Below are 13,027 nucleotides of genomic sequence, written 5' to 3' on the forward strand. Positions count from 1 at the left end.
GCCTCATCTCCTTTTGTCCTACGAAATGATTCTTTTTTCTAGATACAACAGCGATTACCCTGCCAAAGATATCACATACACTATTTACTGATTCAAAAATCAACTTAGGATGCAGTCATAAGACCACTTATGATGTATTCAAGAACGAAATGAGAACCTTTCCAATACAAAATGAATAACTAATAGAACAACATGCGCTGGATATTATACCTCGGTGAACAAGTTTTATTTCTTCAAACATATGAATTTGGCGCTTCCTGAAATTTCCAGCAACGGCAGTTACCCCTGTTTACACCCGCTCCACCCCCTTTCCACACCAACCCTCCACCCCCACCTCCGCAGATCCAAGGCTGCTACACAGTTAGTTAGCCGCGATTGTTATTTCAGACTTCACAGTTTAATAACTAATATTTGAGCTTTGAGATAGGAGTTTCAATATTATGCATGACGTAATACAACAAGCATGGTGAGCACTGCTGGTGTAGTGGTAGCATGCAAGATTCCCATTCTTGCGAGCCGGGTTCGATTCCCGGGCAGTGCAATCATTTTTACCATAACCACTGGGATAGCAATTTTCCGCGTCGCATAAATCTTTCACTATATCACTACAATCTGTCATAATGCGTTAATGACTGTCATTTGGTTCAATACGGTACATAAAGAGTATTTTATTCTTACTTGGCAATTCAACATAAAGACGACACTGCTCAGAAATTATAGATAATATCTTGATTTCCTAATATAATAAGTCCTAAAGGCTAAATTGTCATGTTTCATTACGTTGACTTAATATTTACAGTCATTTTTCATACTTCTTTTGTCAAGGTGGACGCTTGTTTTGGAGAAATGCTGACAGATTTTGTGTATACTGCCCACGTAAATTCTGTGTACTGCCTCCATTTATTACCGCAGTGGGCAAATTATAAACTTGTGTGTGAGTGGTTTAGTACGCATATTATTGTTTATTTTTCATTCTGCACGAAAAATGTTGGAATTTCAGCACTTACTAGCAACTTATGAAGGTTGTTGCCAAACGCTTTAAAACTGGTAAGTGTGGTTCCGAAACGGCATTGTGGAAAATAGGAAACTAGAACTTTCTGCCAGCTGTATTCAACGAAATTCCGAGCTTCGAACCGGACATTATCATTTACACTTGTTATATCTTCTACGCATACAAAATGTAAAGATAAAACAGTAGTGAAGTTTCTTACAAATTTTGTAAGTGGTGTTTATTAATTGTATTTCCACAAAAAACTAATACTAATAAAATAAGGACTTATGGAAATTTTTCAGTTATCAATTTTCATCAGGATCACTGGATTCCTAGCTGTCAGTATTTAAAATACAGCGAAGAACCAGAGTAGAAAAAAAATGGTGACCACCTCTTCTTCTGTGTGACTTATGTACTGGTTGTGATTTACGGAATCTCCTGTTCTTTGGCCGAGGCCTTGATATGGAATGTTCATTTCGGTTCTAGTGTGAAATGCTGTGTAATTTTGTTCAGAGAGTGTTATGTTTGTCTTAGCCCTCAATGAGGATCAGTATTCCGAGTAACCGAACATGTCTATGTTACTCCTAAACCTAACCCCACCAAACTACAAATGGTCTACAATTTGATGTAATAATTGTTAAATTTAAACTGAATTAATCATTTTCGAAATACGACTTCTTTTTAAAGCCTCATGTGTTAAAAATATCATGAAATATTTTGAATTGTTTGTTCCCTTAGAAATTACAATAGTATTTTTTAAAATCAGTATACTTATCCTACATACAAATACTCATATTCTTCAGTTAATTCCTGAAAAGGCCATCTGGAATCTTTCGGTGTTGATCCGTAATTCCCTTCTGTTTTTGACTAAGTGATTTTAATTTTCCCCTGTTGTGTGTTTTAGAGGATCTTATCTTAGCTTTATGAAAAGGTTCTCGACCAAACTCAAGTTGGTCTACTTACATCAGAACCTTGTTATTAACTAAATGTATTTCTTTCCACCTTTGTGAATTGTTGTATTAAATACCGGAAAAATGTTGTGTAATCTGTAAATTTAATTAATACCGGTTGTCTCACTTTTTACGGGATTTAAGACGCATATGTGCAAATTTTCCTGGCATGTTTAACAGAATAACTTGAAGTGTACTTGTGACTGTGTATGATTCGTTGATAGCATATCGCGCTCTTGGGAAACTGTTTTGGAAGAAGGCAAAGTCGTTCTGTTATCTATCTCAGAATTTCAGTTGTTCATTGTTGACAATATTGTTTGATAACGCCAAGGGCGGATATATGTAAGAATTCTTTCTTCTTTCGGGGTATGTTGAGTTGAGCACGTTCCCACCCATCTCCATGCTACCTGCCATAAATGAAATCAATCTGAATAATACTTGTATATTGTATTCAGCCTAATCTACTACACTGAAGGCTGGGAATAGTAGTGGGTTCGACTGTTTTTACAACAGAATACAGTTTCTGAGTTCAAGGGGTGAGAACTAACACAAAAAAGCAATCACTAGCAGTATATTAAAATGCAAACATTTGAGAGCAGTACACCAAGTGAGTAAACAGACAAGTTGGAGCTTACTCAACATTTGCGTAGAGTGACATGGAGTTAGCTGAATACTATTTTGAGTACTTAAATACGGAATGTGCACTGCTTCTCCCTCTCTGCAGTCCACCCGCTAATTCTACCGGCAAATCTGACGTACGGATTTGCAGCTTCCTGGTGTCACCAGGCAACCACGTTCGAAACCTTCCCCTTAGGTCACTCTCTAGGTAGGGTGCTCCTGGCCTCACAGCAACCATCTCCTTAATGAGATTTTCACTCTGCAGCGGAGTGTGCGCTGATATGAAAATTCCTGGCAGATTAAAAGTCTGTGCCGGACCGAAACTCGAACTCGAGACCTTTGCCTTTCGCGGGCAAGTGCTCTACTATCTGAGCTACCCAAGCACGGTTCACGCCCCATCCTCACAGCTTTACTTCTGCCAGTACCTTGTCACCTACCTTCCAAACTTTACAGAAACTCTCGCAGGAGTGTGTGTGTGTGTGTGTGTGTGTGTGTTTGGTCGCAACAGGTCTGAGAATTAACCTATCATTATTGTTTGACTGCGTAGTGACAATAACTTGGGTATATCCTTTTTATATACTTTCTTCCGACTTGAGGTTCGGGAAGACAAAAAACGTCTGTACTTATGGTCATTGCAGGGCCGACATTGGTTTCCGATGTTCCGCGCCCAACCTGATCTTGTACCCTGTACCTCGGGGGCGTATTTAGGTTGAGAGAGTTGCCTATTCTCAGGCGCGCCACTCACTATCTCTGTCGGAGCCTACTGCTCCATCCCCCGGAACTTGGCCTAGCACTCCCACTCCTACTTTACGATAGATCCAGACCTGGGTAGTACCAGTTCACACTTTAACTATTGCAGGGTTTAGAGCTTGTTATATGTATGTGGTATTGTTTTGGCGCCATATATGAGTGTAAGACGGTTGCAATCCGCTTATGGAGCATATGGACGATAAGTCGTCGTGTAAACGTGTTTTTTAAACCAATACAAAGGAAGTTACTAGGATTGAAAACAGAATCCCTTCAAAAAAGTGCGAAATACTATTCGACCACTAACTCCTGTCAGACTTCACATCATTCTATAATCTAAAAAAATTTAATGCAGATCCTTCTACTGTGCAGACGGGAAATCCTCATCTGAAAGACTCAAGTCAGGATATTTCAGGCACCTTCAGTGAGATACGACGGACGTGCGTGTCTCCATCAGCAAACTTGCCGAGCTCAGACGGTCCGTCACCAATAGGTTATGTGACCGATCTTGCTAAGGTAATGGGAGTGCACCTGTATGTGACATGGACTCGTTGGTAGTCCCCTGCAGAAATGTTAAGCCATGGAGCCCCTATGGCCGTCCATAACTGCTAAAGTGCTTCCCGTGCATAATTTTTTGCGGGAAATAACCTCTTGAATACGTCCCGTAGATATTCGAAGGATTCATGTGGGCGATCTGGGTGGCCAAACGATTCGCTCAAATCGTCTAGAATGTTATTCAAAGCGATTGCGAACAATGGTGCATTGTCATTCGTAAATATTCCATCATTGCTTGGGAACATGAAGCTAATGAATCGCTGTAAATGGTCTCCAAGTAGCCAAACGTAACCGTTTCTAGTCAATGACCAGTTTAGTTGGACAAGAGGACCCAGTCCACTCCATGTGAACACAGCTCACACCATTATATAGCCGTCACCAGTGTAGCCATCACCAGCTTGCACCCAGCCTTATTTACAAGTTTGGCCTATGGCTTCGTGGGGTCTGCACCACACTCGAAACCTACCATCGGCTCTTACCAACTGAAATCGCGACTCAACCGACCAGCCACAAATTTCCAAAGTCTAGGGTCCAACCGCTATAGCTAAAAGGCTCAGGACAGGGACTGCAGGTGATGTCACTTGTTAGCTAATGCATTCGCATCGGTCGTCTGCTGCCGTAGGCCTTAACGCCATATTTCCCCCAATGTCATAACAGATACGTTCCTCGTACATCCCACATGGATTTCTGCGCTTATTTCACGCAATGTTTCTTGTCTATTAGCACTGACAACACTGTGTTAACGGCGCTGCACTTGGTCGTTACGGTGAGTGTAAGCGTCGGCCGTTGTTTCGTCCATGCTGAGAGATAAAACTTAAATTTTCTACTCTCGTCACACTCTTGACACTCTGGATCTCGGAGTATTAAATTCCCTAACGATTTCTGAACTGGAGAAAGCTCCAACTACCATTCTGCGTTCTAAGTCTGTTAGTTTTCACCATGTGTCAATACTCGCGTTGGAAACAGTTTTACGTGGATCATTTGAGTGCCCCTGACTGCTCGTCAATGGACTGCCGTTTCATACCTTATTTACAAGACGCTGCCGCCCTCTCTATATTTATATCACTGCCTCATAGCTTTTGCCACCTCAGTGTATCGATCAAATGTAACACCGTTCTTCATCTTGTTGAGCTGTCATCGTCTTAATTAGGTTTTATGTCTTAAAGAGTCACATCATTTACACAATTATCACAGGTAATAGTTGTACACCACACTTCATTCTATTAATTATTCAACGTTTGACACCAAACCACAATTGGATTGGTTGTTGTTAATATGTGGGGATCAAATCTAATTAGTCACAACATCTAAGTGTCTTTTAAATGGTGCTTCAGCCGGACAGGGCCAGTAACATGTGCGTTGCAGATTACGGAATAGGTGCTTAGGGCTGCAGACGCGTTGCGTGATGTTTCAGGAATCACAGCCGGAAGCCAGGACCACCATGGAACTTTTTATTTTTTCGCCACTAATAGGAAGGATACCTCAAGGCTGCACAGGACGGCATTGCAGGAGATTATGAGAACTTCCAGATTAAGTGCATTTCTGGAAATGAAGAAGCGTTTCATGGGATACCTGTGTTTATGGAGAGAAAATTTATTGTAGGGCACAGTTAATTTGTTTTCTCCCTGTGCGGTAATGGTTTTTTCTACTTGCACCATTATTTATTTATAAGGAGTGCTCGTGAATATAAATGTAAGGCCACTGTATTCTCACATATTTATGCCAGGTTTACTTCAGTACGTTTATGTACGAAATACTGTAGATAGTTCTAAGCTACTTTTCATCAGTGAGTGTTCAGTCTAGGTATAACTAAAATTTTTTTTATTAGTGCGTCGTTTTGTCATTTCTAAAAATACGTTTTATTTGGATGCGTTAAAGGTTAAAAATATAGACGTCTGAATAAGCGCAGCGACGGTTGTGAATTTGGGGGAAAAGTCCCCAAATATGGGGCATCTGAGGAGCACAACAGCATCTAATTTTCATCTTTTGGATTGGTGACTTTTTTGGGGTATGCTTGGATATCTTACGGAAAAAGTGAAGGTTTTTCACTCTCATAGCTCCCAAATTACACCATAAGTTCGGTACTTTGTAACGGAACTGAAATGATGGTGGGCTGACAGTAATTTGGAGCCCGCGCGTCTGAAACGGGCGCGCTTGTGTGAGACTGCCAGGGAGTGCACCCTGATGCCATCTATTGGCGAAACTGGGAATTAGCGCTGTCAGACAATGCACTAAGCTCTCAGAGTCAAATGTATTCTTTTTCTTGGTAATTATAAGTTATTACTGTATAATTTAATGTTGTAAAACGCTAGTAGTAAATTATTATGACTGGTATGGACTCCAGGGTAGTAAATATAAATATTCTTCAATACTAAATGATTTCGGTAAAAAGGTGGTAGGGGAACGCCCCCACTCTTGGTGATACGAGCGTAGCTAGGGGTAGCTGGAGACACAGGGACTGAACAATGGAATGGCCTGGGGAGTGTTGACGTGATCGGACGTGCGTAACTGTGCTCACGCAAAAGTGATTGTGCAACAGCGAAGAGGCGAATATCGTCGCCGTTTGTGGAGTAGAACGCGACGAATGGTTGTCGAAGCCGCCTCTATGCCACTGGGGCTGATTGTAAGAGTTCCTGCGCCCAGAATTTATGGCGGACGTGCAGTAGCTTATACGAGTGCTACAGCTCGTAGTTCCAGCCGCCATTAAGGGCATGAGGTGTGAAGAGCTGCGTTAGCCACGTGCATCTCACCACCAGCACCGACACGTCTACCCAAGGCAAGACTGCTTGCAATTGTTAAGTCGAACTTTGTATACATGTAAAAGGAGAATACCAGTTTTCTTTTATGCAAGTGCAGAGGACAGAATATAGTAATGAGTAAAATTACGACGCATGTTGTTCATTGTAAAGTGTAGTAACCTCAAACATAGTATAGTGAAATCAGACTGAGGCCACCATCGCCTCTTTCATTTACAATTCTTTTGGTTGTAGAATACTTTAGCGTATAAGAATGTTGAAAAGAGCAATGGTCACACCAGAATGAGTCGCCTATTTACAGTTACTTAAATTTTTCTGAGCAACCTTTCAAGTAAAGTCACTTAACTGATTCTGTATCAATGGTCCAAAGAGTAATATCCAAAATCATTAAATAAGTTGAAGGATAGAATTTTGTTAACCGAAGTTGCATAACCTGTCTTGGTAGTAATTATCAAGCCACCTCACAGAAATTGAGAGAGTATTTGCTTTGTAGAATCATCTAGAATGATCAGAAATAGTAATATTCAGAATTAAGTTTAAATTCAACTCAAGCCATTTCACTTTGAAACGAGCCCAAAAATTGATTTATTCTTGTGCTCCTTCAGAGCTGGCGACCGTAGTTATAAGTATTTTCAGGAGGATTCGACGGTAAGTCTGCTGCTCTCGTCGTGCTGATAGGATTATCCACTGCTGCTAGCAGTGGTGATTGGATACATAAGCTCACTACCAAGTTAAGTGGGTCAGGTAGGCAGTGTTACCGTGTGAACTGTAGGGCACTGTAGGCCGTGGATCGAACCCGTTCAATCATCACAGCTCTTAGGGAAATAGTCCGGTTAGGAGTGTACTATTCATTAGGTAAATACTGGCGAGTAACGGTCAAAAATGTATACGCAAGTGAATTTAGCAAGGTCCACGTAGCACCTAGTTAATGTGGTGCAATGGCGAGGATAGGAGTGGAGTAAAAGTGAGCTGAGCTTGTGGCAGCTGTGCTGGATTCAAATATTAACTACGTGAATTCACTACTGCCTCTTACCATTGGGACTGAGCTATTTACAGTTAAAATACGTAGCAGTAAGCGCAAAGGCGTGACAGCTACAAGTCCGTATTGGTTTTATACATACGGAATTGGGAAGTGGGTCATTCCGTCAGTGGAGGGGGTTAAAACAACCGAGTCAGTGGAGAACATACCCCATTTACTGAAGGAAAGATTCAGCGGTTCGGTCGCAACTTCTGTAATATTTATTGCAATAATGTAGAAGGCATACGGAGAGAATATGTACATCAAATATCTCTCTTGCGAGTGTGGGTTCTTTAGTGGATAATGGGAAAGACAGATCTGGTTTTCCATTGTAAGAGGTGAGTACGCCTTATTATAGTGTAATCCTGACGCTAGCACTCATCTTATATACCTACAACAATCAGTAAGAGTTTTGCTGAGTAAATGAACATGATTCCTTTCTGTATTGCACCACGTATGAAGCAAGGGCAACTTGCGCTGTGAAGTCCCGTGTTCTAATCTAAAGAACAAAATAAGTAAACAAATTACAACAATGAGTCTCGCAAAATGCTATATAGTTGGCTTGTAATGTTGGCTTATGTTCACTTCAGTGTTCAATTTCAAGCGTGTTTGTGTGCAAACTTGTGCATTTCGCTCGTGTTTCGCGATGGGACTTAATCCTAAATACTAACAGCATTACAGATAGGTTTGGATATCCTATCCTCAGTTTAAAGAGCGGTTACGTTCTGCTGAAAGTGGCACTAAAAAACCTTACTGTTCCGACTGCAAGTGTGAAATTAATGCAAAATTAACAGACATTAAAAAGAATGTTAAAACACAGAAACAGCAAATTTCGGATCCTTTCGAAAGTTCTCGACAACAGAAGCTTCCGTCTAGCAGCGAGATTAAAACAATAGCCAATAAATTACACTGTGCAATAATTAAAATGTAATTCGAATGAAAACAGCCAGTTCCTATCAATTCTAATATTCTGATAGCGATATCAGAAAGACAATTCAAAATTAGCTCTAGTTTTCATTTTACACTGTCTTATTACGGTGAGATAATTATATAAGGATTTTTATGTTAAGTTTAAAATCAAATATTATAATTGTTTCTCAGTATCATAATAACTGGTAACAATGGATTGTATTATTGTCTCTGGTCTTACTTGTGTGCAATATTTTGGATATAAACATTTTGATACCAATTACAGCGATCTTTTTTTCTCTCTCCTCTTCAACTTCTGTGACTTCATTAATCCATGTAATAATTTTTGCACATTTGTTTATAGAATAACTACCAGTTGTTCAAGTTGACTGCTATTAAAGTGAACAAAAATGCCGCGAGTTTGTGTTAACAGTGCTGACATATTTTGCTATGAGTGTCGAGAAGTGACATTTGCATCACAAAAACAGCAAATAACTCCACTGATTAAAAAAGCTTACAGTTGTTTTTTGGGTGCAAAATAGGTGATCAGGATAAACCCTGGGCTCCACATATGAACTGAAACACTTTTGCCAGCAACCTCACGAACAGGATGCAGGGGATAGGACGTTCAATGCCCTTTGCAGTGCCCATGATCGAGCGTGAGCCAACTAGCCATGTCAGTGACTGCTACTTTTGCGTGGTTCCTCCTATCAAGGAGGGAATATCTAAGAAGAAGAAGCAGACAGTGGCCTCTCCTAACATGCCATCTGCCATACGTCCAGTTCTACATGGGGAAGGATTGCCAATACCTGAACCACCGACAGAGTACAAGATTACTTCTGATGGGGATTCTGAAAGCCCTGAACCATGTACATCACAAGATCCAGATTTTCTTCCAAATATATCAACTGATGATCCACAAAAATTGTCTCCAAATGAGTTAAGTGATCTCATTAGAGATTTGGAACTCTCTAAAGCTAAGGCTGCATCTCATTATAGTAAACATGAATGGCTCACCAGAAAAACTCTTCAACCAGGTATAAAGAACATTAAGAGTAAACCTCTAGTAGACCCTAAAAAGAGTCTGCTCCGGCCCTTGCACATCAAGCTGGGTCTCATGAAAAACTTTGTTAAGGGAATTAACAAAGATGGTGACACGTTTAAGAACTCAAGGCAAAAATTCTCTTACTTAAGTGATGCCAAAGTAAAGGAGGGCATTTTTGTAGGCCCAGAGATTCGAGAGGATTTTTTAGACACCATACATTTGATGGAATCACACAAGGTGATGAGAGGCATGTGTGGGAATGTTTTAAGACAGTATGTTTACAGTTCTTATGGCACAAACGAGCAATAAATTATAAGGAGATTGTAGATAACATGTTGTCATCTTATGAAAAACTTGGTTGAACCATGTCATTGAGAAACCATCTCTTACATAGTCATCTTGACTTCTTCCTCAAAGATTGTGATGCAGCAAGTGATGAACATGGCGAGTGATTTCTGTGGTGTCACCGCCAGACACCACACTTGCTAGGTGGTAGCTTTTAAATCGGCCGCGGTCCGCTAGTATACGACGGACCCGCGTGTCGCCACTGTCAGTGATGGCAGACCGAGCGCCGCCACACGGCAGGTCTAGAGAGACGTACTAGCACTCGCCCCAGTTGTACAGGCGACTTAGCCAGAGATGGATCACTGACAAATACGCTCTCATTTGCCGAGACGATAGTTAGCATAGCCTTCAGCTACGTCATTTGCTACGACCTAGCAAGGCGCCATAGCATTTGATAATTAATATTGTGAAGCCTGTACAGTAACAAGAGTGATGTTCTACAATTGTGGATTTAAGTTAAGTATTATATCAACTACGTACTTTATTTGCTACTATTAATTCCCTTAGCTGTTCCAGGCCTCATGCCAGTCAGCGTGTAATTAAACGTGTGCATTTCGGCCTCCTCTAGCAACACTTCATATGGCGACGAGTATACAAAGGGTCTTGTTCTTTCTCCATGCTTAACTTACTTGTGTCATGGCTTCGCCACAATCTCCAGATGTACTGTCCGAATTTTATCGGTTGCAGAATCAGCAGACACAGGCCTTATTGGATGCCCTTGGACAGCTCGTCCAGGGTCAACGTGCAACGCAACACGATGCGGCCGCCGCCGCTCCACCGCTACAGCAGCCACAACATGCAGTTGCACCACCTTTTCGTCATTTTGATGCGGCGTTGGAAAGCTGGACGGAGTGGTCACGCCAATTTGGATTCCATCTCGCCGCCTACAGAATTCAAGGTAACGAGCGGCAGCCTCATCTCCTTTCTTGTGTAGGTCTGTCCACCTACTGTGTGATAGTGAAATTGTTTCCCCGACGCGACGTAGCAACTGTGTCCTACAAAGAAATTTTGTCTGCATTGGATGCCTGTTTCAAAGACTCAGTCAATGTAGTTGCAGAAAGGTATACGTTCTTTCGTACAAAACGTACCGCCGGTCAAACTAATAGGGAGTGGGTTGCAACTTTGCAAGGCCTTACTAGGGATTGTGCATTTGAGTGTGAATGTGGACTCCCTTATTCAGATACTATGGTGCATGATGCAATTGCACTGAACGTTTCTGATGTTCGTATCAGGGAACAGATTTTGAAACTAGTCAATCCCTCCCTTCAACAAGTGATGGTCATATTGGATCGGCAAGACACACTTGACTTTGCTCAGGAATCATTTGAAACTTCGCCAGCCGAGTGTCACGTCAACCGGCCCGCCGGGCGAGCTGCACGGAACAGTAAACAGCCCTCGCGCCCTTCCGCGCAGCCACGTGTGCCGCATAAGCAAGCAAATGCAGAGATAAAATCATGCCGGTGGTGAGCAACTAGACATTCGCGTGAGAATTGCCCGTCACGCCAGGCTATTTGCTTTTTCTGTAATAAAAAAGGACATGTTCAAAGTGTTTGCCAGAAAAAGCTCCGATCGGACACTCACAACCATTCCAGGCCCTTTGCTTTGCGCCGGGATCGAACCAAGAATACTCGGGTTCGTGAACCTTCGCCCATGGAAATTCATGTAGTTAATGCCACTCCACCCAGTGCTTCTCTCTCTCTAACGGTGACTGTGTTTGTCCCACAAAAAGTGTGCGTCGACATCGACGGAAATCCCGTCACGTCGCAAGTGCTTCTGTCCCAGAAACAGTTCACGTTGCACGAGACAGTCGCTCTTGTCGTCAGCAGGACAATAAACTTTTTGTAGATTTGGACTTTGACGGAAACGTGATACCATTCCAGCTCAATACCGGAGCTGCAGTTTCACTAATCAATCGCGACACGTACAAACAGCTTGGCAAACCTCCGTTGCGTGCCGCAAATGTTAAGCTAACTACATATTCAGGACAGCAGATCCCTGTGTTAGGACAGTGCAGCCTTCTTGCAACATACAAGGGACAAACAAAACTTGTGTCTTTTTACGTTCTTCGTTATTCTGCAGTGAACTTGTTTGGTTTAGATTTATTTCAGTTGTTTAACTTGTCTATAGTCAAGCAGGCCCTATCAGTGACCCAGACTGTGCCTTCAGCCAGTGTTTCTCGTCTAGGTGAAGAATTTGCAGACATTTTTGCACCGGGCCTTGGTTTCGCTAAGAACTATGCAGCACATTTGGAAATGAAAGTAAACACGCAACCGACATTTTTCAGAGCACGCAATGTTCCCCACGCATTGCGTGATGATGTCGCAAGAACATTAAACGATTTAGGATCACAAGGTGTAATTGAACGTGTGCAGAGACTTTGTGTGGACTTCAAGGCAACAGTGAATCCACAACTAGTGACTGCAACTTTTCCTTTACCCCGCCCGGAAGATCTTTTTGACAAACTGTGCCCGGGCAAATATTTTTCAAAGTTGGACCTAGCAGATGCGTACTTGCAAATACCAGTGGACGAAGAATCCCAGCGCATATTGGCAGTTAACACGCATCTTGGTTTGTACCGATTCAAAAGACTGGCATTCGGGTGTGCATCCGCCCCTGCAATGTTTCAACAATATTTACAAACTGTTTGTGCGTCGGTCCCTACTGCAGCAAACTATCTGGACGATATTGTGAACTCCGGAAAGACGGAAGAAAAACATTTAGCCAATCTCAGAACATTATTTCAGGTCTTGCGACAAAATGGTCTTTGCTTGCGGAAGGACAGAGCACCTCCGTGCCATACAAGACTTGTCTTCGCCGCAGAATTTGAAGCAGCTACAGAGTGTGCGGGGAAAAATTAATTATTACAACAAATATATCCCCCATGCTTCTTCCATTTCAGCGCCGCTTCATCGCTTACGCCGTAAAGGTGTTCCGTTCGTCTGGACGACGGAATGCGAACGCGCCTTTCGCAAGTTGAAATCAGTGTTGCTTTCCAATACTTGCCTTACGCCATTCGATCCCCAGAAACCCCTTTTGTTGATGGTAGATGCATCGGATTTCGGGATCGGTGCTGTGCTTGCGCACAAAGAGGGC

At 42.1% G+C, this 13,027-nt stretch overlaps 1 non-coding gene across 1 annotated transcript; it reads left to right on the forward strand.

Moving 5' to 3' along the window:
* The first annotated feature begins 470 nt into the window (after positions 1 to 470).
* Positions 471 to 541, forward strand: Trnag-ccc (transfer RNA glycine (anticodon CCC)). Its single transcript has one exon. It is a non-coding gene; the product is annotated as a tRNA-Gly (tRNA).
* Positions 542 to 13,027: the final 12,486 nt, after the last annotated feature.

Source organism: Schistocerca cancellata, chromosome 1 (assembly GCF_023864275.1).
Source record: "Schistocerca cancellata isolate TAMUIC-IGC-003103 chromosome 1, iqSchCanc2.1, whole genome shotgun sequence".
NCBI classification, from domain to species: domain Eukaryota; kingdom Metazoa; phylum Arthropoda; class Insecta; order Orthoptera; family Acrididae; genus Schistocerca; species Schistocerca cancellata.